General features: G+C 39.8%; 1 protein-coding gene across 1 annotated transcript in view; it reads left to right on the forward strand.

Annotated features, from left to right (window-relative positions):
* Positions 1-27,078, forward strand: part of grik3 (glutamate ionotropic receptor kainate type subunit 3) — an 86,030-nt gene that overhangs the window by 20,582 nt on the left and 38,370 nt on the right. The gene's annotated exons all lie outside the window — the stretch shown is intronic.

Consider the following 27,078-nt stretch of genomic DNA (forward strand, 5'->3'; position numbering starts at 1 on the left):
GGAAGTCAAGTGCAGTGTTAAGATTTCAGCAGTATGCTAAAAGCCATGAATGCACACAGGCCCACTCATCACGCTATCAAGGTCATTAGATGGTGTAATCAACTTAGCTAGCACTATTTCAGGGAGAAACGAAGTTGCTTCGTTTTAAAGCAACGATGGGAAACCATGATGCCGTGGTTCAGCAGGTGATTATACTAATTAGTTCCTTCTGTCAGCTTGAAGGCATGCTAATCAGTGAAATCGCCCTGTGTAATGTTTGGTTGGAAAGAAAACCTGCACACCATCGGCCGTGCCGTGTCAAACGGCTGATTGTCCCTGCATTTTAAAAAAAAGAACTGGAGACAATGAGTCGATTTTTTGACAGTTCTCTTTTGGCTGCTTCAGTATCTACTGATTAAAGATAAAGGTCCAAATCATCAGTTATTTACCTTCATAAAAATATGTTGAATACTATCGACAAGAAAGCATGAGTATGTTTTCGCATAAAATTTGTATTAAAGGCCACGAAAGACTAAAAAGCAATGTACTTATTTAAGCGATGCATTTTACATCTGACCAGGATTCCTGCAGATAGTTTTCCATATAGAATGTACAAATCTGCTGTGCACCACTGCACATTTGAATCTTTAAAAAACCTTCTAAAATAACATATTCAGTGAGTCGAAGCCACAGAAGTATAAAAGCCTAATGGTATCTGTAATTATTGAACTCTAACAAAGCATTCCGTCTTTCATCTAAAATCTCTTAAATCTCCACTAATCAATATTTTATATGAAACTGGTCGCTCACAAAGCTGAATTCTTTGAAATGAGCTTTTTCAGATTCTTTTCAGCCCATTGTTTTAATTTACGGCCAGCATGTTTATTGGACAGTTCAGTCTTACTGCTCTCCACAAACCGGTTTCCTGCAGGCAGTTTTCTAAGCTGACAAAGCTAGCAATTAGCTGGTAAAGAAAACTGAACATTTAGCAAGCTAGAGGCTTAGACCACTTTGGACACAACCTGACGTTCAAGGGTTAATGTTGATCAGCTTTCCAACTGCCTTTTTCTTTTCATTTTTAACAACAATAATAATAATGATCTATGTGAGATAGACAAACACATTTATTTCAGTGAGAAACCTGAAGCTGTAAAGGAGCCGTGCAGGCACAGTGTGGATTGAGCCTGCCTCTGTCTTGGCTTTAGGAAGAGAACATTGTCTGGGCAGGAAAGAGCATGATACCACTGACACTGCAAACTCTCTCAGCACCTCCGGGTATTTGATTATCTCCGTAGCAACCTGCTCACTGATGACCCCCATTACCTACCTGGCACACAGGTCAGGCACATATTGCGTCAAATAAAATGTACTTCCTGACAATCTCACACACAAGAAAATGGCACGGAAAATGTGGAGAGGCTGGAGAAGGGTCCCCGACAACAATGAAACCGTCTGTGTATCTGTTGGTTCGATCAATCCTGAGCTGCACTGCTACATGATGTATCGTCCCTCACTGATTTTTTTTACGTGGCCATAAATGATATTTTTTAAATATTTATTTGTAATTAGGGACACTGGAAGCTGATGATGCCGTGAATTGCAAATGTGATTCCCCCACCACTTCACTCCACTAATGGTTAGTCCATCCCAAAATTCAGTCATCAAATGTTCCAAACACAGACGGATTTCTAATGGTACACATCTGTATTTTGATAGTTATGGGATATTGCTGCAAGATCTGACGTTAAGGGATGTGAACAGTGGATTAATGAAGACAATGGTGTGTCCCTCTGAGGACCTGTGTGGCTTTTTCCACTGGTATAGTTTAGATTGAGCAGTTGACCACCAGAACTCAACTAAACTGAACACAAGGACGTCCAGTATTTTTTCTGACGTTGTGACAGAAGTAATGGAGCATGAAATCCTGAACAAAATGCTCTGATTATGTCAGAGCATGTATGTGCATTTTGAAGGATCCCACCCCTAATTTGGAACACATTGTAGCTTATAACTGTACTGAGCATTGCCCGACTGGTACTGGATTTTTGAGGCTGATGATGATCCCATGAATGGGTTTTTAAAGAGTTGTGGCCAAGGGGCATTTTACATTTGAAAAATAAACTTGTCAGTGCTTCCTTGCAGACAAACTGTTGTGGCGTTGCTGTTTCTAAATGAACTCAAACATATCATTTGAGGTATTTCTGGACAGCAAGTTTCTTCTTACTTATTAGCTGATATTTATAAGCTGACATAATGTAAGTTTTACCAAATTTCCTCCGTCTTCTGCAAGGCTTCATATTAGAAGCAAAAGCCGTTTTGCCTGGCTAATTAATTGACTTGTTCAGGGTGTTTTATTTTGAAAATTGACTAGATTCTCTTTGCTGTTGTTTCCCCCGACTTCCTGCCTGCCTGCACTGCTTGGCGTGGCCAGACCTGAACTTCCGTCAAAAACAGACCAGGCATGTATCTTTAGCGCGGTGGAGTCACTTCTGGGACGCTTCTTGTGGAATTTGAAGCATTAACTACAGTTCAATTCAATTCAATTTATTTATATAGCCCAATATCACAACAGAGTTGTCTCACAGTGCTTTACAAAGTTCACTGAAATAAACAAGTGTAAGCGAACAAACAATCTAATAAAGAGTCCAGCAGTCGATGAGGCCAGTGGATCAGTCCGATGGCCTCATCGACAGTGACTGTGTCGCAGTCAGAACATGACGCAGACGCTCCCGGTGGGATTTAAGCCTCACTTTTTCATGTGACATGTCCGCAGGTGTGAGTCTTTGTCATGTGCAACAGAACTAGGGCACAATAGTGCATCAAATACCAACATGTTGGTCCTCGAGGTATAGATTGTAAATCCATAAGAAACCTAGTCTTGTCCTGGCATCATTTCAGGCTGTTCATTTTCAAGACCAGTACTTTTGTTAATGAGAGCAAGTCCCCCCTGAGAAAAATAGAAAGTGTGAATTTGTGGATGCCAAAAACTGTAATTTCTCAACTATGAATATCATTTTAATAGTGGCATTTTTCACCCTGTTTCTCTTGGCAAAGTAGGTGCGTGACTAAGTATGTGTGTGTCATTTGGCCATGTGGGTGTTTGGTATAGAGTGCAATCTTTCACATATCTCGCAGGTTATTTTTTCATTCACTCAACTGTGTTAAGGAAATGGTGAAAACATATGCCATACATCAGTCATTATGTTTCTCTCATAATAAAAATATTGTTGAATTTGGCCCGCCATGGTTCACCGTGGATAACGTGTCTTCTGAACTGTAAAATGCAGTCATTTTGCTCTGCGTGTGGTCTTAACGGTCAGCTCGGTTTGTCTTGCGTCCGTGTTGACTCCTCATTCTTTATTCTTCAAACGAAACACCGAGTCGTGCCGTATATCACACCATTCCATGCTTAACGGTGCAGTCACACCCAGTTAAACTGCTTAAGGTATTACATGCTTGGATCGATGATGCTGGAAATGTTTAACTAGCAGAAAAAAAAATCATATATAGTTCTTGAACTCTGATGATGATCAAAGACTATCTTCAAATGATAAGTATCTTTATTTCTACATAAACTATATTGATACTCTAGCTATTGTGCATATTTCTTTATTTTTCAAAAGAGGATAAAGCAGGTTTTTGGAAGAGACACCCCTCATCTGTAGTGCACTATTGACTGGAGCACACAGCCACAGCTGTGTTTAGTTTACAAGTTTTGACACGAAACCCAACAAGGCCACACCACGTTTTGTATGTACCGTTAGTGGTTAAAGATATCCGCTGCTGTAAAACATTCAGCATTTGTGAGAACCCATCCTGCTGTTAGCGTGATAGTGTCGGAAAGTGCAAGTGTGGCAGCCTACGTTGCGAACAGTAGCGGGGATTCCCAGCAGACGACACTTTTGGCTCATATTATTTTAACTACAGTTTAGTTATAGTAACAACAACCACAAAAAAAGCTGTTGCTGTTGAATGAAGTGGAATAAAAATCGGGTTAAACCTTTCCTATATGTAGCCTGGTGGACTCAGCAGTATTCGGGCCAACAGGGACTTCAAATCACTAACAGGACTCCAGTGGTACCGTACAGTGCAAACTGAACTGTAGTCATGGCCCCGACATTAGGCTCTCAACAGAAGTCCCTAGCACCCTCCCACACCTGCCAGGGACAGGCCTTCCTGTGGTTGCCTCTCCTCTTCCTCCTCCCACTGGCAGCAGTGCAGGCGGTAATTAATTTCCACATTTTAACTGGGAGGCAAAACGCTAGTGTCCTGGGACTGAGGCGTGTGCCACCAGCCTACATTCTGGATTCAAGGGATTAGGATAATTAGCCCCCGGAAGAGTGGGCAGACAGATGGAGAGAGGAGATGGTGGCACCTCGTGGCCGGGGAGGCTGATCCCTCCTGTTCTTTCCCTTAGCTTATGGAAGCAAAGAAGCTGTAAACAATAGTTTTCTAAGCGAGAAACAGTACAAAAAAAAAAAAAAAAAAACTCAATTCAAACAGATTGCCAAATACTTTTGCCTCAGGATAATCCATCTGATATGTCTTTCCACACAGCTCATAGTTTTGGAAAGATTTTAAAACTATTCTCCTCTGCTGTGGAAAAGTTATCATGCTAACCCACTGCAAACATAACAGAATGTGCGTACGTGATACTGTTGATTGTGTCCGTGTCTGTTTACAGGCACCAATGTAAGCAAACCCTGTTATTTCTCAAAATGGGTGCTCGCTAATGTGTTTGACGGCTGGGCAGGGCGTTTTGACAGCAGCTCAGCTCTCTGCTCTGCTCTGCCTCCAGGATCCCTCAGTCACTTAATGAAAAAGAGAGCCGACTTGTTGCAAGTCACTGATGCAGAAAACAGATTAACTCAGCTGGGCGCTACTTGCCCAATATCATGTACAACAAAAGCATCACCTCAAGTGGTGGGGCATGAGGGGGGAAAGCTGGAGAGGGATCACGGATGGGGAGGGAAGTAGATGCTATGAAGGTACTGTGGGATATCATACATACTACATATAGGGTTGGCAGTTGTCAATAATCACGATATTAAAGTGTTTTTTTGTATATCACTGTACATCACATCAAATTGCCATTGACTCTGTTCCACTGTGATATAATACAATGTACAATACATCAACAAACTCTTCACATATGTAAAACTCAAACTTCAGACTTCATTATAAAAAAAAATTCTCAGAGTCATTCATCACCACATCCCACAGCATTTATAGCCTAGTAGTAGTAAGTAGTTTGTGATGCCTGTCCTTGGAAGGCTGTTTATACACACACAGCTCGGGAAAACAATAAAAAACTCATTCAAAGCAAATGACTTGCACCTGATCACCCATGACTACATTTCTAATTTCCTTTCAAAAAATGTTTCAACTTTAGTTTAAATTGATCCCAGGGTCCTTTTTGAGCTCTGTGGATTCTAAGGAGGTCCTTATATTGACTCAGCGAGCACAAAGACATCTGTCCGCAGGCAGTTTTTTTACTCAAGGGCATCTTACAATTTCCCATAGATGAACCTTGAGTTACTGAACCAGAAACCACAAGAGGTTTCATTATATCACTGCAGCACCTTAGGAGCCTGGTAATGTAGGCATTTATTGATGTCTACTGCACTAATTGATTTTTTTGTCCACTTGGGGGCAGCGCAGAGGGCTGTAAATGTAGAGAGGTGGAACTAGTTGACTTCAGAAATAAATAAGGAAGTAAAATGAAGTATTCAAACAGATGAAGTGAAAACAGGCAGCCCTATTATTTATTTTTTTTTGTTATTTACATTATTTTTATTGACTTAATCATTCCTGTGATTTCATTACAGTTTCACTTATGAGAGTGCTATTCCTTATCCAGCCGTTAGAGGGCGCGTATCGCGCGGGTAAAGAGTTGTGTTTGTGCACACAGAGGAAGAATAAACCTTCCTGTTGTGAAGCTAACGCCAGCTCAACGTGTGTGCCTCCTCGATTCTTTATCACAGGTCAGTAAACATGCTCAAAATGAGTATACATTGCAGACTTTAAGAGTAGAAAATGTCGCTTATTAGAGAGTTTGCACAAGGTGGTAAAGGAAACGGTTTGGTAAGAGAATTGTGTGTAAGAAGTGATTTATGATCGTTCGCTAATCGTTGCTAATGCTAACGGACCTAGCTAGCGTGGAATCGTGTGTGTGGGGGAAAACTAATCCAGTACAGCAAATTATGTAGCTAAATGCACATTTATGAGGTTTAATGGCAACACCAGATATGATATGTTGTAAAGTGACATGCTGAATTATTGCCAGTTGCTTATGTGTTCAGTTAGTGCAGAGAAGTGTCATTAAAGGAGCATTGCGCTCTTTATTTAGTTGGGTACGAGGTAAATGTGTTGTTTCATGGGAAAAATGCAATTGTTTTGTAAGGAAATGAAAGAAGAGTAACAGAGGTTATATTGCTGTTATGTTAAAAAGTACATTTCATATGGTTAGAATAACACTGTAAAAACTGCTATGTTAAAAAGAAACGGCTAAAAAACAAATGTATTCACTATTTTCATGGACTGTGTTAAAAATCAATGGATTTAAGAAAAATAGAGCAGATGGTTGTTTTATATATTTCAAGAGAATGAGTTTGTCATTGTAATATTGGTTATTTAGAAAAGAATAAACCTTCCTGTTGTGAAGCTAACGCCAGCTCAACGTGTGTGCCTCCCCTATTCTTTATCACAGCATCACACGTTGAGAGGACAGAAAACCAGCTGCCCCCTGTCGGCGAAGTCAGGGAGGCAACATAAACACAACGCTGACACCTTATAAAGTTGTTGTGGAAAGACACCTTTCATATTACATGTAGTTTATACATTTTTTATATAAAAAATAATGAGTGGGGTGGCTTTAATATTAGCAAATCTATGAGAAAATCCACTTTTCGCATTTTGTTTCTGGAGAAAAGGTTAGCTTCCTATCAAATACTGAATTATCATCCATTCATTATATATAAGTGATTTGCAAGATATAAAGGGTGCGCGTGCGCACACACACACACACACACACACACACACACACACACACACACACACACACACACACACACACACACACACACACACACACACACACACACACACACACACACACACACACACACACACACACACAGCCAGCCAGCCCTTGCCCTCAAATCCCCCCTTAGAATATTATAGCAGCATCACCACAATACTTATGCTACGTGCCTGCCAACATGCGAATGCTTTAATGATTTCTAGGACTAGCTGATAGCTTCGGCTATATCTTTCCTCCCTGCGTGAGTTTTGGTGCTTTTCGCTCCCTCTCCTCTTGAGAAGCTGAGGGAAAAATAAGTGACAGTTAGCTCTGGAGACTCCAGCGCAGTGGTGCACTGTGTCTGAGGCTGGCATCTGACAGACCGCAATAGGGGGGCCCGCAATTGTGAATAGGATCGACTAGTGAGGGGGGGCTGGCAGTGAAGGAGGGGAGTAACAGTACAGTGAAAGCTTTTGACAGGTAGACAGCAGGTGTGAGTAAAAAGGATGTACTAGTTCCTGTGCAGAGGGGGCTGTATCACTCCAAGTGTTTCTGATATCATTTTTGTTTTAGTCCGTGGGCTGTTTGTAAAACTGTGGCATTCGGTTGTGGGGGCTGTGCTAGTCCTCTCTCTCCTCTGTTTAATTCAAAGTAATAAATCCATCTATTCTTCCCGTTCCAGTGGGGTGCTTTTTAGATTTCAAGTCGCACTTTTAAAATATCAAAGTAAGGGTTTGTTGTTCAACAGTAATTGTACCAACCCGCTGCAATAACTCTTCTCAGTCTGTCAACTGTATTGGGAAAAGCAGCAAATGAAAAACTGCCTCTGAGGTCACTTCATTGAAGCTCCTGTTTCCATTCTGTGGGCTTGCATAATTAGAGTTCACTCTGGAGTTCACAGCTTTACTTGAATTAATTCCTGTCCAACTTTACTCTTAATCAAGTTGACCTTCAGTTTGAATTGGATTCACAAGTGCGACAGCTACTTCACTGTGATATAGGACTTTATTGTTAGTCTTGAGAATGTAATGTTTATTTTGAGGGAGTAAGGACTATGCATTAATTCATTTCCAGAAAGGATATGTCTCAGAAATAAATTGCTCTTTGACTTGTACAACAATGCTGAACATGTAATGAATATCCACTCTGAAAATGCTGACCCAAGCATTTTCCTGTCTTAATTTTGTAATGCACGAGTGCTCTCAAAGGCAAATAAAATCTGCTGTTAGTGTCAAATTTCACACAGTGAGTTCACAACAGATATTAAGGCTAAATGTGGGTCACCAGAAGGAGAGAGAGAGGTGGGCGCTGAGTAAGCTTAATTGCTTTGCATCTCTTAAAGTTTGAAGGGGAAGAAGGCAAAAGTGTCCCACCTGTGTACTCTAGATTGAAGCCAACAGGAAAACATGGTAACACTAGACTTTATCAGGACACATGGCAAAAACATGATAATTTAATATCCGGTGTAACATACCAATCATAAATCTCTTCCAGGGAAATGAACATCTAGAGCACATGCATCATTTTCATATGCTCCGCTCTAAACTTAGCTATTTTCATCTTTTGGGAAATGCATACAGACTGGTTCTTTGTCTTAACAACAACACCTGGCAGAAACAAGATAAACCCTGTAGGTTTTGCACAGTAGACCATAGCTTGAAAGAAGAATAATTATGTCCAAATTACCTGGTAAGCAATCATTTAATTCTCCTTGTCACATTGAATAAAGATTAATTTGCAGGCAAATATTACACAATGAATTATTGAATAACTCATCTCCCAAGCCAAATTAATCTTGAGGATTGATGGTGTGGATGTAACCTGTGATCGGAGCAACATATTTCATGAGTCATTGGTGGCGTGCTTCGCTTTCACAAGGGCATTACCAAGTGATGACTTGATTTCCACTGCCTGTCCCCATTTGAATCCAGGTTATATAAACAAACAGGGGATGTCGGTTCTGCAGTAGACCGCATTATGATTGCATACTCACTCGGCTTTTTAATTAAGTCTGTTAACAAATTATGACAGTGCCTCAAACATTATGCTTCACATGTAATGACTCATGAAGCATTCCTTCCTGATTTCTCCAGACACCCAAAATGATTTAGTGCAGTGTCCTTTAAAAGTTGATTGTGAGGTTCCCTTGATGTTTAGGATCTGGACTCAGCGATGCACAACAGTCATGCAGCTGTGCAACTTGATTTTCTGCAGTCTGCCATGCCCCCTCAGAAAACTGTAACAGGATATTATGGACAAGGTAGAGCAGTTTATATTTAAGTTTCTTCAAACATCTTTGTGCTTCAGGCTGTCTCTGCTTTGAATGGCAAAATAGGTCCTTGACTCCATCCTCTCACTGGCTTTACAGTATCCCCTGCTTTTACATTTCAAGTACTGGAGTGACTGTTACTAAACTAGCACTGTGCGAAAGTACTTAAGGAGGCAAGTGTATCATGGTTGTTTCTCCGTGTGCTAGTCTCTCTTCTTGCCACACTGTTGGCCCTCTTTAGGCCAGGCGTAATGCTCGCTTTGGTCTCTTGATCCCACAAGCACCCTTGAGATTGGTCAGGCGGATTTAGTAGTTGCCTCATGGAATATGGCCTTTATTATGCTGTGTTAGATTGGCAGAGGGAAAAAAATGCACTTCTCTTTCTCTCCTTGTTGCAGGCAACAGGGCAGGATCCCACCAAGTTTCAAATGTGTTGGCAACCCCGTTCCCTAGAAGTTACATTTTTATTCTACTAATGTCTTTTGCCAAACATGCTTTGGAATGATGTCTTGATCATGTTCTTTGGCAATGTTATTTTAGTATACAAGCACAACATTTATGGTAGCCTTGCAAAGCGAAGACTTTGACACCAGAGACTAGGGAGTGAATCTTGAGTACTGTATGTGGTTAGGTTTAGGCAACAGAAGCACTTTGATTGTACCATGGGTACTTTTTCAATGCAGGATTTAATTAAGACAATAATCTCTATAGCCAAGTGCTTTGAGTGCCTAAATATAGAGCAATTGCACTTATATACAACTAATGTACAACAGCACATATGTTTAAAGGGAATGTGGGCCGAATTATGTTCGCTATTAACACAATGAGGAAATGTTGTGAATTAACATACCCGGAAAGTTGGAAAAATGTTGCTGGTGAACGTATGAGTAAAATGTTCACTGAAAATGTTTAGTTTTGTTGTATTTCATTTAATATGTATTGTTTTGTAGTATTGTTTTCTGCCAAAATAACCTTCACCAAAGTGCTTTTGTTGCCTAAACTTCACCTCAGACCGGAGTGAGGCCACAAACTCTGAACTCTAGTGTAATAATCCTGCACTTTGTATAACCGCGATCCACCCAAACTGCAACTCCACTGTGGCATGGCGTTTCATTCATACGCAAGAAATGTCGTCTGCCAACATAACCCAGGTAGAGATAAGATTTGTCAACAAAACTTTATGTAAAAACACTATACAAATGTAAATTACAGAAGACGGGGTCGAAACATATTAACACTTAATTAAAACTGCTCCCTCCATATGTTTAATACATTTCTTTCTAAACATATTTGCGGTTCCATATTAAGCATCATTTTTAGGAGTGGAACAGTACGATTCATGTAGCAGCATCTTCTCTGTGTGTGTTATCCAGTTTCAGTGCACATGCATCTTTGTTGAACATTTGCATATCTGTAACCTCATCCTGCCACTTTGGAGCATTGGTATTTATTATTCTAATTAATCTGTCTAATCATTGAAAATAGCTTGTATTCATCTCATATTCATCAAAATGCATTTTGCATGAAGTGGACAAGCTGCAGCCTCTGCAATTTAACAATGGAGGAAAAACATACTTGGTGTGATAAATAACAGCAGCTATTGAAAAGCTTGAGTGCGAGAGGGGGAAATATGGGATTAAAAACATGACCTTGATTTGACACCAAGCCACAAGCATTGTGGTGGCCAGACAGAAATCGCAGCGTGTGCAGTTATTTTTGAAACCTTTTATTAGTAAAAGCCTCATAAGAAAAGCTGCGACCCAGGTGGTTTCAGTGGGTAATGAACTTGTCAACGCTGAGGTTTTAGAGTTTGTTGGCTTTGTCGTCTTTTGTTATTATTCAATTCAGCACCTTGGTCGCTCTTCTCCCCCCGACTGATTTCTTGGCTGCTTGTTTTGCACCAGGAACACATTTTAGCGTTTCCCCATTGGACCCAAGGTATCGAATTGCCTCTCATTCAAAATAAATAATCTGCTCTCATAATGCTCCTACTGTGTATTCCCACAAATGCTAAACAGCTAAAATGCCGTTGTAGCAAGGGGATTTTCTATTCTTTTTCAACAGCCCATCAATAGTATTAGGCCTGCCAGATAAAAGCGCTGAGACTTGACTGCACAAGAAGGTGAGGTTAGTATGAGGTATGGATTTGCCTTAGTCCTTTTTCACTTCATTTGAGATTTCTTGCCTTTTTCATTTGGCAGAGGAAAATGCCATCGGCTCAGGTTGCATACATTGCTCTGCAGTGGGTGGGAAGAAGTTTTTATGATTCCACATGGGGATTTGTAATACTTTGATGCTACAGATAATATGGTAACTGTTCATGGAGAAACATTAACAGAAATTATAAATAATGTAAATAATTATTAGAGTCAACCACATTAACATCACATGTCCTGCTTATTAAACATTTGCAGACAAAATATACTATGGATGGAATTTTTAAAAAAAACTATGGTTCATATGTGTAACAGAAGCAACTCTGTTATCAGAAATTACAACCCTAAGTGAGCACTTTAACAAGGTCACGACTGTGATAATGGCAGGTTTCATTGCAAAATGAAAATCAGAGTGGCACCAGGTTTATTAAAAGTTTTCATAATCGTCTTACAAAAATTATGGGAGAGTATTTACAACTGCGGTTGCTTGTCATAACTGATTACTTTACTTGACCTTGTTCAATTGGAGCGACAGTGATTTAAATTGTTCAACAAACATTTGAATGCCCCATAAACAACCAGCAGATTAATTCTCAGTTTATATCCTACAGTAAATACGTTTGACTTACAGTCTGCCTTGCAGTTTCTGGTCTCGAAGTTGTCTGAAGTCTGACTGTAACTCATTATTCCGCTTCAGACAGGTCAGTATTTCCACTGTGTTTTCCAGGTGAATGACCAGACATGATGCACGGCCTGTTGTATAGGCGATTCACAAGGTGCACACATGTTATGTGTTCTTTCAACAACAAAGTGTTGGCTGATTGTCAGTACTCCACACGGAGCTGCTTCAGCGGGATGCCATGTCCATGTCAGGGATCAAAGCGAACAGTGAAGACAATTTATGCTGTGCAGCGTGTGTGACCATCACTCGGAGGGCGAGGGGTGGAGGAAGTGATGTGAGAAAACAAGCTGCTGCAGTGGTGAGAAGATGCTGGTTAGAGGACACACTGCTGCTGTCGGGATGTCCCTCCAACTGTTACTCAACTCAGTGTTTCAGATCAAACATTATCTGTCTAATTTGCAAAGTTTAGTTTGAAAAGGATGAAGATCAATGGAAAGATGGTTTGACCTTGACCTTTGCTCATTCTCAGATTCTTTTAAGGCTTTTGAAATACTCTTTTGGGAAGATGAACTTCAGTCTTCAGTCTTAGAAAACTTCAGTGAGCGTCAGGCTACCACTTGATATGTGATGCTGTATGTTACAGGGTTTTCATGTATATGAAGTGGAGATAATTACATGGGATGCTAGAAGACTAATTAATATAGTACAGCAGTTTCAAGGACACATGCAGCTGACAAACTGATATTTTCGGTGTATTTATTAGAGGAAAACAAATAAAAAATCTTGAGCATTTTCCACAGCGTTTCCTGGACTTTATCAGCCTGTGTAATGAAACACATGCTTAATGGGTTTGTTTAAAATGTCCTAATGGTGTTCTTGGTCTCTGTCCAAAGATACTGAGAAAGGCAATACAGGAATAATTTAGCTATTTAACTTTGGGCCGTATATTTTTGTCAAGGGCACTGATCTCATTAAAATTATTCCCTTATGCCACTGACTGACGCTTCTATTTGTGCTTTGGCTTTTTGACTCACATGTGTTTCTTTGATTTCGATTTCAACGCGATCGATGGTGCGAGGGAACTTGCCACCATGAGCAAAGATCAGTGATGAGACTCGTTGCACCTGTCAGAGTTGACCAGATCAGGTAATGAGGAAAGTCCCTCAGGATGTTAACGAAGCCATTAAGCACTCATGTGTGAAACTGCTAGGAAGCCAGCGTGTTAAATCGTAGGAGCCAAATTAAAATTCACTGCACATGGCACTGAAATGTAAATATCCTGCCTTTGCGAGGATGAGCTGGCCTCCTTCTCCGTGCTCTAATCGGCTTTGAAAAGACGGTGCAAAGTGCTTAGGAATAATGCTTGTGCTCTGTGATAAAACAGGCAGCTTTTATTATAAACCTACAATAGTCAAGCCATGTTTCAAAAAGAACTAAAATATAAGCTCTGCGCATTTTGTTCTCCACGCTGAGAACAAATGGCTCTCATTCAGGACATGACATGTTTTCTCACACAATGTCTCTTGTCCTATCATTTAGTTTTGTCTTATCATTCCAAGGACAACTCTGATGTGCCTGGAAGCTGTAGATTGATGCATTTATTTAACAAGTAGGTTTTGAAATGGAGATCAAAAAAACCTGTGTGACTCAAATACAGGCCGATCTTGCCTTATCTGTTTCATGAAACTACATGGCTGGCCACGGATGTGTATTTACAGGAGAGGTTTCATGTAGGCTGTCAATCACATCAGTGCCGTCAACCACGTTGATTTACATACAGTCATGAGGGAATGTGCTTTGAAGCTAATCATTAAAGCTTTTTTTTTTTTTTTTTTTGCAGTCTTCGGCTCCTAATATGGCAGATATTACAGTGGGGTGTTGAAATGAAAAAGTCTGCGTCTAGTAACTCAAATTTAGATTCTGTGAATGTCGAAATTTGGTTCAGAAGGTATCAGTTAATGTCCCTCGGTTGACTGGTCCCTCACATTCATTGCTCCGTGCTCTCTGCTAATCCTCATGAGTACATGGCCCTTCTACGTGCCCTGAGGGGAGTAATCTCCCTCCTCATACCACCAGAAAAGTTGGAGAACATGGATAAAAATGAGGGCCCAGGGCTTCAATTCAGATGTGGTAAGATTGGTCTTGTTCCAGAGGATGTGAGACGCTCTCACAGACACAGTGAATTTCCATTTGAGTGCCTCCTGTCCCAGAAACTAGCCAGAGGTGTCCCAAATGATCTGACCTGCACCTCCCCTTCATTTGTCTACATTAACTTTGCATGTGTGGTCTGTCCAGTAATAAGTGGGGCAGATTTATATTTAGCTACGCCTGCAATGACTTTGAAAAACAGGGTGACTCTTGTCTTCAGACCCTTGTCAACCTCTTAGCTGAGGGCCCTTATTAGTCTCTATAACATATTTTTGAGCCGCATTTTTTAATTTTGATTTTAATCAGGTTTATTACAAATGCAGAAATGTCTGCCTTTTTGTCGTTATTTGGGTTACAATCAAGCTCAATGTAGCTTTTCTGTCTTGCAGTTGAAAAAGCTATAAAAGCCTTGTCTGAGATGTTTACTGCCTTTTACAATAAGACGAGATCATAAAAAGATACTTGTGTCCTGTTTTCATTTTGCCCCTGGCAAAAGACACTAATTTCTGTGGGTGGGGGACAATAATAGCGCTGTCAAAGAGTTTTATATGTAGCCGAACTCAAACTCTTGTTCTAATTATGTTGAGCATTAAAGCAACTAAGTGGTTGTCAAAACTGCACGGTAATAAGGTGGCCTAAATTAAACAATGCCTTTCCATTTCAGTATGGACTTTGAAGTAGCTTGCAGGAATAAACACAGGCCTTGATATTAATTGCACCTTTAGTTTTAAAATCAATGTCGATTACACCGCACAGTTTATTGTGACCCAGAGTAGTTATCTAACCTTTCACTTTAGCGGCCATACATCCAACTACGGTGCTTTAACCCTCGGGATAAGTCAATTGGTCTGCAACAGGTTTGTGACAATAAAATTAAAAGGTCCTACCGAAGTGCTTCTAATGAAAATGAAGCCCTGCAGCCCCCCAAGTGACCCGTCACAAAGAATATGAACATAAAACTCTATGGTGGAACCTCGAGGTAGAAGGCTATAACACTCAGCCTTCAGTGCCGCTGTTTCATTGACACACGTCACTTTATAGAGATTGCAACATAAAACGTAACATACAGTAATGAAGGAATGAAAGACATAAAAGTGGTTCTTCAAATTGTTCTTCACAAAAGTGTTTTTTCAGTAACTTTAAACTTTCAACATCAGTCATTCTTGTATCAACTGACTGGAGCGGCATGCGAAGAGTAAAAGAGACGAAACTTCTGAGGGCGGCAAGAGCATCATCAGAATAAAAAGTGTGTTTAGTGTGTTTTGTATGGAACAGAGTGTGACAGGATAGTGGATGCTCAGATTAAAAACGGCCCTGCATAAAGAGGACTTGTATAGACGTGTTCGTGTTAGTAGACGTGTGACACTGAAGATGGCAAAACACTGCACATATAAAGGGAAGATGTGTCAACTCTTGAAAGTTATCACAGGCATAGCCTCACATCACCAGACCTCTCTCCACAACTCGTTTTTGGAGAAAGGTCTGGCTCAACCTGTTATCATCATGGTATTGGGGAAAAACACGCTCAGGCTTCTTTGTATTTCTTTAAACCACATGCTGAATGCCGCCAACACCAGGATGCACTGATGGAGCCCTTGCAAAATAGTGCGGGGGGGGGGGCTTGATTTGGTGGAATAATCCTGGTATTAAAGTAGCAAAAAAATGCCACATAAAACAGTATAAGACCTACAGTAAGTTGACTATATGAGATGACGTGTTCACAAGTTATTGTGGTGCTGCCACTGTTGAAGTAAACTTGACATTTCAACATATAGGTTTCTAGCTTGGAGGTTAACAGGGGATCCTCTGTCCTTAGGATCGGCAGGTAAAATCTGTTATTGTAGGAATCATCTACCGGCAGTGTGCGCTTGGATGTATTTAATTGGCCAATGCAGCGCTTTGCCATATGGCGTCACATTAAGCTACGAAAAAGTGGAGCCAGATTCTTTTTTTGTTGTTGTTTGTTTTATTTTGCCAAAGCCTTCTACGGCGGCACCCCTCCTGTGTCAACACATTGGTCTCATTGGATTGAAGGAAGGTGCTGCATTTATCCACACAGTGCTGTTGACTGTATGAACACAGCCTTACTTCCACTGCAGTGGCAGCTGTGTAGTCAGCCCCCGACTGGGAAAAGAAACATAACCATGCATACGGGTGACAAGCTATATTTTCAGACCAATATTAAACAAACAAGACTCAGCTGTCCCCCAAAGTTTGTTTAGTATGTGCTTAATGGTTTGTCACTTCTTTTTTTTTTTTTTTGCATACGGTGAGGATACGGTTGAGGATTAAACATATTATCCATCCATCCATTATCTATACCGCTTATCTGTCAGGGTCACGGGGGGGCTGGAACCCATCCCAGCTGACTTTAGGTGAGAGGTGGGGTTGCCAGTCAATCACAGGGCTGACATATAGAGACAGACAACCACTAACACTCACACCTACGGGCAATTTGGAGTCACCAATTAACCAAACCTGCATGTCTTTGGACTGTGGGAGGAAGCTGGAGTACAGCTGCACCGTGCTGCCCTAAATATGTTATATACATATGATATATTAATAATAAATATATCAATAAATATTACATTAACATAATACTATATAAAAGGTTTCATGCTTCAAATTGGGTTTTCTATTAGAAGCCCTCTGGCACAAGACAGCTAATTTCGTAACTCATTCTTTATACAAACAAATGACTGTTCCTGAAAACATACTGTAATTAGCCTTATCAAATATAATCATGGACTGTCACTTTTATTTCATGTTGCTACAATGCTTTCTCATTGTTGTTGCACAAACAATGCGATGCCATGCATAAATGATTTATTCGAGTGGTGCTTTTTCCTTCGATAGCTGATGAAAAATTCCCACTGTGACATCACTTCCATTGTAGCCAGACGTGCAGAGCGCTTAACAGTTTCCGCCCCTAACAGTAGAGAGCCAGCAGGTTTCTGCACTGACACACCATTTAGTGTTGAATCACCAATTAAAAGCGAACTCTTACAAGGTCAATTTAAGGGTGTAAGGTTTTTTTTTTTTATAGAAATGTTTGAGGAGTTTTTCACACATGAATGCTACTGACAATGTTAGAGTATAGTGAGATAGTGATAAAGGGTATACAAGGCCACCACCAGAATAAGTATGAGACTTCACTGTTGGTGTGTGTGAACAAGTATCCTCTAGGCACAAAAGCATGTTGCAGTGAGGTTAAAGAGATTATATTAAGTTAATTGGCCAGATAAGACTTTTGATCACAGTATACTATGTAGCTCAGTTTGAAATAGAGGTTGGAAATATATAATCGCAAAACACAAAAAGTACATTTAGTTTTGTATCACATAGGTTTAGAGGCATTCCTTGACCAAAAAAAACCAAAAAAAAAAAACATACACAGCAGAGTATGTGTGCTCTATTTTTAAACCAGAGAAAGAGGAGGCAGCCACAGCAGAGCTGGTGAGTAAGCTTGTTTGGGGTCATGATCAAATTGCTTATTGACTAACGTTGCCAAGGATACAATATTTAACTGTATCCTCTATTTATCTTTATGTAAGACCACGTCTTACACACACACACACACACACACACACTCATTGAAGGTGCACCTTCCAAAGCTGTTGTTTATGCACAGTGCAGAGCTTTTTCCTGCTGTTTGCCACCTTTATGTCCCACTATGACAAAGCGCCAAGGCTGCAGGTCTGCATATTTTCTGCCACCATATGTGGACAAAGAAAGGTGGCAGCGGGTGAGGTGATAGATGGGGAAGGGATGGTGATGGACACAGGTAGCTTGGCACAGCTCAGAGTCCCCATCCACCTGGCATTAGTTACCATTGTCTCGCACCCCGTTTTCCTGGCACAGCCTTTGATTGAACTGGCGGTGAGGTGAGGATTTGGCATGGGAGGGGGTTTACCTCCACGATAACAATAGGCCACAGTCGGGGGAGGTGGCTGTTTTTTATCGTGCATTGTGGAACAGGATTGTCTAATGGCGGTTCGCTGTGCATTGTGCAGTGTTTCTGGAAAGGGATTTGGGGTTTGTAAAAGGGCATCCGAGTCCCGTTGCTCGGTTTGGCTAATCAATTTTGTGTTCTTGCTGGGTTGTGCTACAATTGTCCTTATACAGTATGAGGCAGTTTCTCTTTTCTAAAGCATCTAATTGACATAGTTTTAAAGGCACGCAGAGAGAAAGATATACCCATTATTTCTAGTTTAAAGGAAAAAAAAAAAGGTATTTTCATTGCAAGCACGCCCCGACACCGCTAATCATGACCGGGGTGCCCTGTACGGTGCAGAGCGCAGGCTCCCGCCCTGACAGATTATCCGGTGTGAATGTTTGGGAATGATAATGCGATCAAAACACCTCACTAAGCTGGGAAGAGAGGGTGGAGACTGGAGAGGGAGAGGGAGTAAAGGAAAGCGAGAAGGGGAGAGGGTGAGCGATAGCTGCGATAAATTGCAGAAGCAGAACCACTTGAGCATAAAATTAGATTTTACAAATGTGTTGTTACCTGACAGTCCTCTGACAGAGGAGATATCACAACATTATAGGGCAGCATGAGTACTACTAATCGTATCAAATAAATAAGAATGCCTCTCAGCTGTGATAGAGCTGGATGGAGATTTAATGTGGACAGTGAGTTAGAGGGAGAAATAACATAATTAAAACAGCCTTTCTCATTATGGACTCAAACATTAGAAGCACAAATTCAATTTATATGATAATAGACCTACATTATGCTCTGTAAGAGCTGTATACATTACGACACACTGGTATAAATGCTGTGACACTTAAAATATCGTCGTCGACTGTCGATTCCACATTTTGGAGAAAAGCTTTTGGAATTTCAGAATAAACCGTTTTCTAATTTCAATGATAGTTGCTTTCATGTGTGGCATTATTTTAATAATGTTTCGACGACATAGAACAGTCAGAGTGGCTCAAGGACACTTTTGCAAGACAAATACTTGATATTAAGTGGGCCGCCTCATCTGTCCCTTCCATCACTAGAAGTCTCTGCTGCTATCGGTTACTGAAATGTGATTATTTAACGATAACAATCTCTTTGCTTTGGATCCTGTAACACAGTGAAACTAGTTGAGGATACACTAATGCATTCAGTGGTTCGATGGAAACAGGTTAAAGAAATATAACATAACATACAGCCTGTCAAACGAAGAAATATTAACAGTCATTCTACGTAATGGATTGCTACTTGAGTGTGTGAGGAAACAATTATTTGCCATGTTTCTGGTTGTTGCAAAAAGTAAGTTAAATACATCATTAAGAGAACAATGAAGACTGAATAAATCAGTCTGAATGACGAATGGAGGCTCTAATACCAGTCGGCTTAGCAGAGAGACTGCGTGTGTGTGTGTGAGAGACAAGTCACTGAGGCAAGCTTTATCTACAGTATGCTCCAAGAAGAATATTGTGTATGTGTGTGTGAACCAGCTGCGAATGTGTCGCACTATGAATAAATATACAGAGGATTTTATTCCCATAGGTGATAAATCTACAGGGAAGTATTTTACCTGATGTTTATTGCTTGAGATTTCAAATAGATAATGGTGGTTATATCTGTTATAGTGCAGTGGTCTTCACACTAATAACGTCAACAATGATCTGTTGTAATGCACTTTTATTTCTGCAATTTTGTAACAGTTGGTTTCATGTTTTTTCAAGTGTTGAATATTGCACCTGGAAGAAAGGTTTTCACATATTACAGCACAGTCAGACATTTTGACTTTCTTACATTTTTCTCTTGATGGATTTGAATGTTCATCAACCAGCGTTAAAAGCTAAAACAAATGTTCATCTCTGCACGTTTGGACCATGCGGCAGAGTAAAATGGTGGTATTCATTCTATGCTTGTGCCGCTATCAAGCTATTTATCACATATGAAGTGAAGGCAGCTGTTTAATGTGTTTACACTCAAATCTTCACAACGGGACCTTATCCAAAAAAAGAAGGCAAAGTTGTGGATATCTTTTAGGTGACAAAAGCCAAAATGTTCATTTTCATCTTCTTACTGACATTGTGGTTCAAGCTGGAAGGTCATTCATCAGGGCTAATTTGATAATACTGGTTTGATTAGCCTCCAAAAGATAGGATCTTAGTTGAATTAAATGGGACTACTGGTATTGCTTGAAATAATCAGTCACTACTATTAACTGTATCAGGTATCAGTAAATAGACACACATTTATTAAATCCATATACATTGAAGTAAACTGTTAATGACAAGTTAACAATAATTAAACTGATGAGAACAGATATTTTCAGTTCACGACGTTATTTAGAAATGACTATAATTACATGGCAAAATGCTACGTAATATTGTAATAGCAGTATTGTTACAGTGTGGTCCCACTGCCCACTGACATTTGAATGAGTCGCTATTCAAGCTAAAGATAAAACATGCAATTATTTTCTTAAAATGGATTAAACATGCAATAATATGAGTTTAGCATAATGTCATTACTGAGCCTAACTGTTGTGGCTAGAGCGAAGGATGAACATTAACACCCATTACCCTTAACTGCAGGCTTTATTCTCCTGTGTATGTTCATTTGCATGTATCACTAAAGTAAAAGCAAATGCCAGCTAAAGCATTCTTATAGCTTTCAGATGTAACACAATCATCCATATAACCAAAACCGTCTAAGAAGGCTTTTCAACTGACTTCTCAAGAAAAACATATGATTTATTTACAGCAAGAATTCTTTCCTGCTATCTTTCTATCATAACTAATATTGAAGATACTGTTAAAAGTAAAAGAAATAACAACACAGGAATGCAAAAACCAGAAACAAATTCTATGGGTGTTTCATATGGGTTTGCCTGTGTTGTTCCTCTGAGCAGGTGACTGATCCACTGCAGGGCCAACATGCAGACAAACACATTCACACTAACACCTACAGGCAATTTTAGATTCTTCGATTCACCTGACCTGCATGTGTTTGAAGTGAGGAAACAAGCAGTAGGGGTAACGCAGCTAAGATCAAACCCAGAACCCTCTTGCTGTGAGGTAACTTTGCTAACTAATGAGCCAGCATGCTGCCAGACACCATTAATTAACCAGCGCTGTTAATTTCCTCTCATGATACTTATCATTGATTAAATGTAACAGATTTGTGGCTTGCTTTTTGGCCATGCGTGGTACAAAATGCAGTATTGGCTAACTTCTCAGTATTGTATAACAGTTAGTCCCAAGTGTTGTGTTGTTATCCATAATTATGGAGGAACATATTCTTCCTGAAATTGGCTGCGTGTCCAAATATTCATGGTGGTTTGTGTGTGTGCTTTGTGTTGGTCATTGTTTGCTGCCATCATTGTGAAACTGAGTGCTGTTGCACGTCCAGGGAGACAGGAAGCTATTCACAGGGAGATTGGGAATCCCACCAGTGAAAAGAAAGTACAAAAGAGCAACACTCAGAAATGCAGTGGGCGAGAGCACATGTATCCAAGAGCATAATGAGCTAGTTTCATTATTTGGGATTCTGCACCGGTTTATCTGGCAGCAAGGAGTTTGTTTTAACAAGCTCAATGTATCATACAATGGAGGGCAACAAAAATAAAAATATGTATGTGCTCTATTTACCTACTCGGTCTACCCGTGTACATGTCTGGAGGGTCATGGATCTTTATCTTATTGATATGCAGGTAATTATCATCTATGTGTGGATGCTTATTTGGAGCTATAGAAAAGTATCCTAGCACAGTGTGTTCTTGATTTCAGTTCAGTCTGGTTTTTAGTCCCCCAAAATGTGGATTTACGCAGGTTTAAAAAGACAAGAGAGGTAATGAAATCACATTAAAAGTCGTTGTGAAGCTGGTTGTAACTGCAAGTGAGGTCAGATACTTGCTTGGCAGAAAATAACAAAAAAGGTCATTGATCTTGCATCTTCTGCCCAGATTTCATGTCCCATAAAGGCACTGGTGTCACAGTTTTTTGCCTCAGATAGCAGATAAGCTAAAATGACCTTGCCTTGCTTTTAAATTGTGAATACTGCATTTATTTTGAATACACATACGGTATTGTTGGAAAGAAGGAATAAAGGAAAAAAGCCACTCAGCTGTTAGTGAGCAAGAACTAAAAATCTGTCAAAAATCAAAACTTTCTGATTTCTGAAGACGATGGATTCTTATGGTGCATGTGTAGCACCTTTCTGGTCTTTTTGACCACTCAAAGCACTGTATCACTACACTCACATTCACCCGTTCACACAGGAGGAACCTAATCAGTAGAAGGTTTACAGGAAGAGACTGTTCATTCACACACATTCGTGCAAAATGTGGGATTCAGTGTCTTGTCAAAGGATACTTTAACATTTGGCCCAGAGGAGCCAGGGATCAAACCGAGCTACCCCAGGATGACATCCGCCACCATCTTACAATCCTTGGCTTGTGCTGTTGTGTGATTCTTGTAAGGGCAGGGACCGATGCATTCCAATAAACACCCATCTTGACATTGCAAACAAATATGACTTCTTCAGTGTTGGATGTACTGTAAGCCCTAACAACTGGAGGACTGTCGTTGGAACGACACCATACCAGGTTTTATCATACTACTTTTTTGAGCTCAAGTTTAATTAATCACTGAGTGGATAATGTTTTCTTCAACGATTGGACATTGTCCATAGAACTGGAAAAAGACAATCTTTGTTGTAGTCTTATTTAATCAGAAATCAGACAGTCAGTAGGCGTACAGTAAAAGCAGAACACGGCAATGTTAGATTTAAACAAGCAATGTTGCTTCCAAACTGGATGATGTAAAACTTTAACATAATGTCGGAAAAGTCATCGAGCCAAAAAACAAAAATAGCGGAAAAACAACCCCGACATCATTCTATTTTAATGTTGCTTTGTCTTGGCAGACTGTCATTCTGTCACTCAGATCACTCTCTGAAGTCTGTAAGTGCAGTGGAAGTTAAAAATAAGTTTTTTTCAGTGGTACCCAGATGATTCCAACCCAACCAACTAAGCTGGCTCGCAGGCAGTCTGCCACTACATAACAGCAGAGGATGGGTTTATGCTTGTGCACTTGCCCACGTTGTTTGCGGGTACATAACATGCAGGGCTTTCATGCTATAACATGGATTTTAGCAGGGGCACGCACAGCTGAAACGTGAAACCTCTGATTTTGACTCAGCGCAGCATGACTCTGTCAGTTCCTTAAGGCCCGTCAGACCCCTCTGCACTCACAGCATCTGTTTAACACTAAAATGCAGCTTGGTTTTCGCTCATACCACAGATTACTGAAGGCTTTGATTTACATGCAGGCCAAATATTTTATTAATGGATAATGTATAACGTTTTTTTTTTGCTTGAATTCAGCATTTTGGTCACATTTGTTTGTTGAACTATTTTAAATCTGTCTAAATATTCATTTTGTTCCATTATGAATATTTAACACTATAATATATAGTGTGTGTAGTATTTAATAAGCTAATACCTTGTAGATGCCAGAACTTCCCTCATATATCCTGTCTTTGTACTTTCTTGATGACTTAGCTTAGTACAACTACATCTGCAAATCTAGCAAGCTTCACATACTATGTAATAATACATGTTGGCAACACTGGGATGAGGCTTATCAGCTACACAAGTCAGTCTCCAGCTTGTTATTTCCGTTAACACGGCTGGAACCTTGCAGCAAATGAGCAGTGGAGATTTGTAGCTTAAGTGATTCATTAGGAAATGACTAATAAAAAAAAAACAACTGCAGTATACCTGGTTAACATATTTAACGCAGGCACTACTAGTTGCCTCCACTGCCTCTCTTAACGCTTATTTAAAGTTTGAACAATCTAGTTTGATTTCCTGCAGTTTAAGAGTTGAATTTAAATAGTCTCTCTTTTCACATACAGTACATCAGTCTGCGGCTTTTGAATGGAGCTGATCCACAAAGTCCTCAAAGGACAAATTATGGAAACAGCTGCAATTAGTGGCTGATTTATATATTGTGGTAGGACCTTAGAGACTAATTAAAGGCCTTTGTGTTCTTGTCTATTGGAGACATGCTAATTTGAAGCCTTTTGACTTAGATTCACAAGAACAAGTATGAAATTCATGCATCTCAATTTGCCCGCGCCCACTGCAATAACGAACAGTCGGTGTAGTTGTTTAAATGGGAACTTGTAAACATGTTCCATAATATTCCAATCTCTGCACTATTAGAGAGAATTTTGTGCAGTGCTAAACAGAACTGCTTAACCCTTATTTCATGGAGCTCTTTTACATTAAGTCTCGATACTGTGCTTATGGCAAAATTCTGAAAACGGCAAGGCGAATTATCCGCCGGATTTTCCTCCCAGGGAGCAGGTTTCCCCCTGTTTATTAAATTTGTTAAAGTGCTTCTGAGCAATGCACATTTTATCCTCTTAACAGTCAAATTACTATATACTCCAGCAATTACTTAATGTACTCTAATGAGATTTCCCAATGAAATGGAAGGATTCATTTATTTTAATGTGACGCATTCCACCGGGCGGTTTATGCATCACGTCCCCTCGCAATCCAGGGAGGCTTTGAGTCATAAATAGTAAGATGAGCTTGGCTTCCAGAATTGCCACTCTGCCCACAGCAACAGAGATATGTGTGACTCCGTGATCCAGGCACTGGGGGTCTGTTGAGGGGCATCAGCAGGTCGCAGGCGCAGTTTTGAAGCTCAGCTCTCTGCAATCAGGTACCTCTAGGATTAGTAAAATCATACTGGTCTGGCAGGCAGTATTTGTGTGCTATGCCATGGGAGTCCAAAATCCAAAACACAAACAACACACGAAAACACTGAAATAAAACACATCATTTGGTGTTTTTGAGCCTTTTTGATGTTCGGATAATATACTAAGTTCCTCTAATTCAAGATTATTTCAAGTATTACAATCCTACAGTTTAAGGCAAGAAATTTTCCAGCAAAACCCATTGAGACCATCAGTATATTCATCAATTAATTGATTGTCAGAAAATTAATTGCATACAATTTTGATCACTGAGAATTTTATGTCAATTATTAAGCATAATGCCAAATATTGTAATGGTTCCAGCTTCTTGCGTGTGAGGACTTGCTGCTTTGCTCTTTGTTACGTCAATGTTAGTGGGTTTTCTTTAGCATTTAGAGCGTTGGGTATAAGCTGTTGTCACCTTAGAAAATGCAAAAAACAATCCATAGATTCATGAAAATAATGGACCAAAATAAGACAACAACAACTAAATCAGGTGACTTACGAAAGCTTGTTCACTTTTAAAAATGGGAATGGCTGTTAACTGAACTTAATCAAACCAACAAGGGGTATTGTGTTAATGCAGAAACTGAAAAAACCTCAGAAAATAATGGTGGCTTAAGTTGCATCAGTCACTTAAAAATGCCCCGCAAAAGCAACCACAAATTGTCATGCAGCCTTTTAGTTCCTCCTGACAGAATTGGAGTCTAGCTAGAGACTGGAACTGATTATCATCTCCTAAAGAGAGATCTGACTTAAATCTGCTTTAACGTGCATGCATTAGCTGGCAGCAGAAATAACTTTAAAGAGATCTACAACTGTGATTTTCCTGTTTAGAAATGTTCTGATGTCAGGGCAGAAAAAAATCAGGTTGCAAAAGGTTGTCTCCATAGCTAAAATGATGCCCATAAAAGTTAAATTTAAGTAAAGACATTTTTAACTTTTGATGACAGTGAACTTTTTCCCCCAAATTGACAGAAAATGGCAGCGACACTTTTTGCTTTGTTATTGAAATGGGTAATATGATGAGAGTGGAGGTGGAGGAGCCACTGTCTCCATAAGCTGATGTTCCTACAGGCACCTTTTAAGAAGCTGTCTAAACTGTCTTTTTAAAGGCAGCAGCTGTGCCACAGAGGGACTTTGTTGTCTTACATTTGACAGTACATGTAATGTTTGTTACCAATTACACGCAAATAGCAGAACTTAGACTAATTTGCCAAGGACATGACAGCAAAATATTGCTAAAGAAAATGCTTTGACTTTTAAAGTGTGTGTTAGAATAAAATGCAAATAAACGGATATGGATATTTTTGAATAAGTGTTGCTTGAACACATTGCAATGTAACTTAAGTAAGATTCATGATATTTTCAATAATGAAGATACGGATGCACATGAAGACTTATGCAGGGACAGACAAGGGCTTGGTAGGGTGTTGAACTGAATTTCATTATAAACCTGCATAACTGGGTCACTGGTTATCTCAAGCACACACCTCTTCACACCAACTTGTTTGGCTGGGTTTTCCTCATAAGGAGTTTTCTGACACAATGATTTTGCATTACATCTCAATGACAAGAGACATCACAAGAGAAAGATAAAAAAATGAGTCCCGTATATCCCGACTTCCTGTCTCAGAATGGAATAAGCTCTTAAAACACTGGATGCTACATTTTCCAAAATACAACAAATAACATCATGTCGTTAAACCCCTGCCACTTGAATGCCAACTTGGTTAAGCTTCATGCCCCCTGTTTGTAGCACAGGTCCTTTGTTATGCTGTTATACATTTTGATAGCCATCACTATGACTTCATCAGGGTTATGTTCAGACTTTAATTTTGCAATTACAGAAGACACCATGCAACTTTTTTCACAGGAGGGGGTTGTAATCTCCATAACAAATAGCGTGGTCTATATGTACAAAATCTGTGAAATTCCCCTTTAAGTGACCCAAAATTCAATTTAGAATACTTTATTTTGGTTGTTTATACTTTATAGTCTGCCCTTAAGGCCCAACATATCATGAAAAATCCCATTCATCTGACAAGCAAAGCAGTGAAATGTTTTTTTCCTACACTGTAGGATGTTGTTCAGCACTGTTGGTCTGATACACAGCACAATCTTAAATGAGTTTTGAGCAGTAGTCCAGCCCATCTAAAA

Source organism: Pempheris klunzingeri, chromosome 8 (genome assembly GCF_042242105.1).
Source record: "Pempheris klunzingeri isolate RE-2024b chromosome 8, fPemKlu1.hap1, whole genome shotgun sequence".
NCBI classification, from domain to species: Eukaryota; Metazoa; Chordata; class Actinopteri; order Acropomatiformes; family Pempheridae; genus Pempheris; species Pempheris klunzingeri.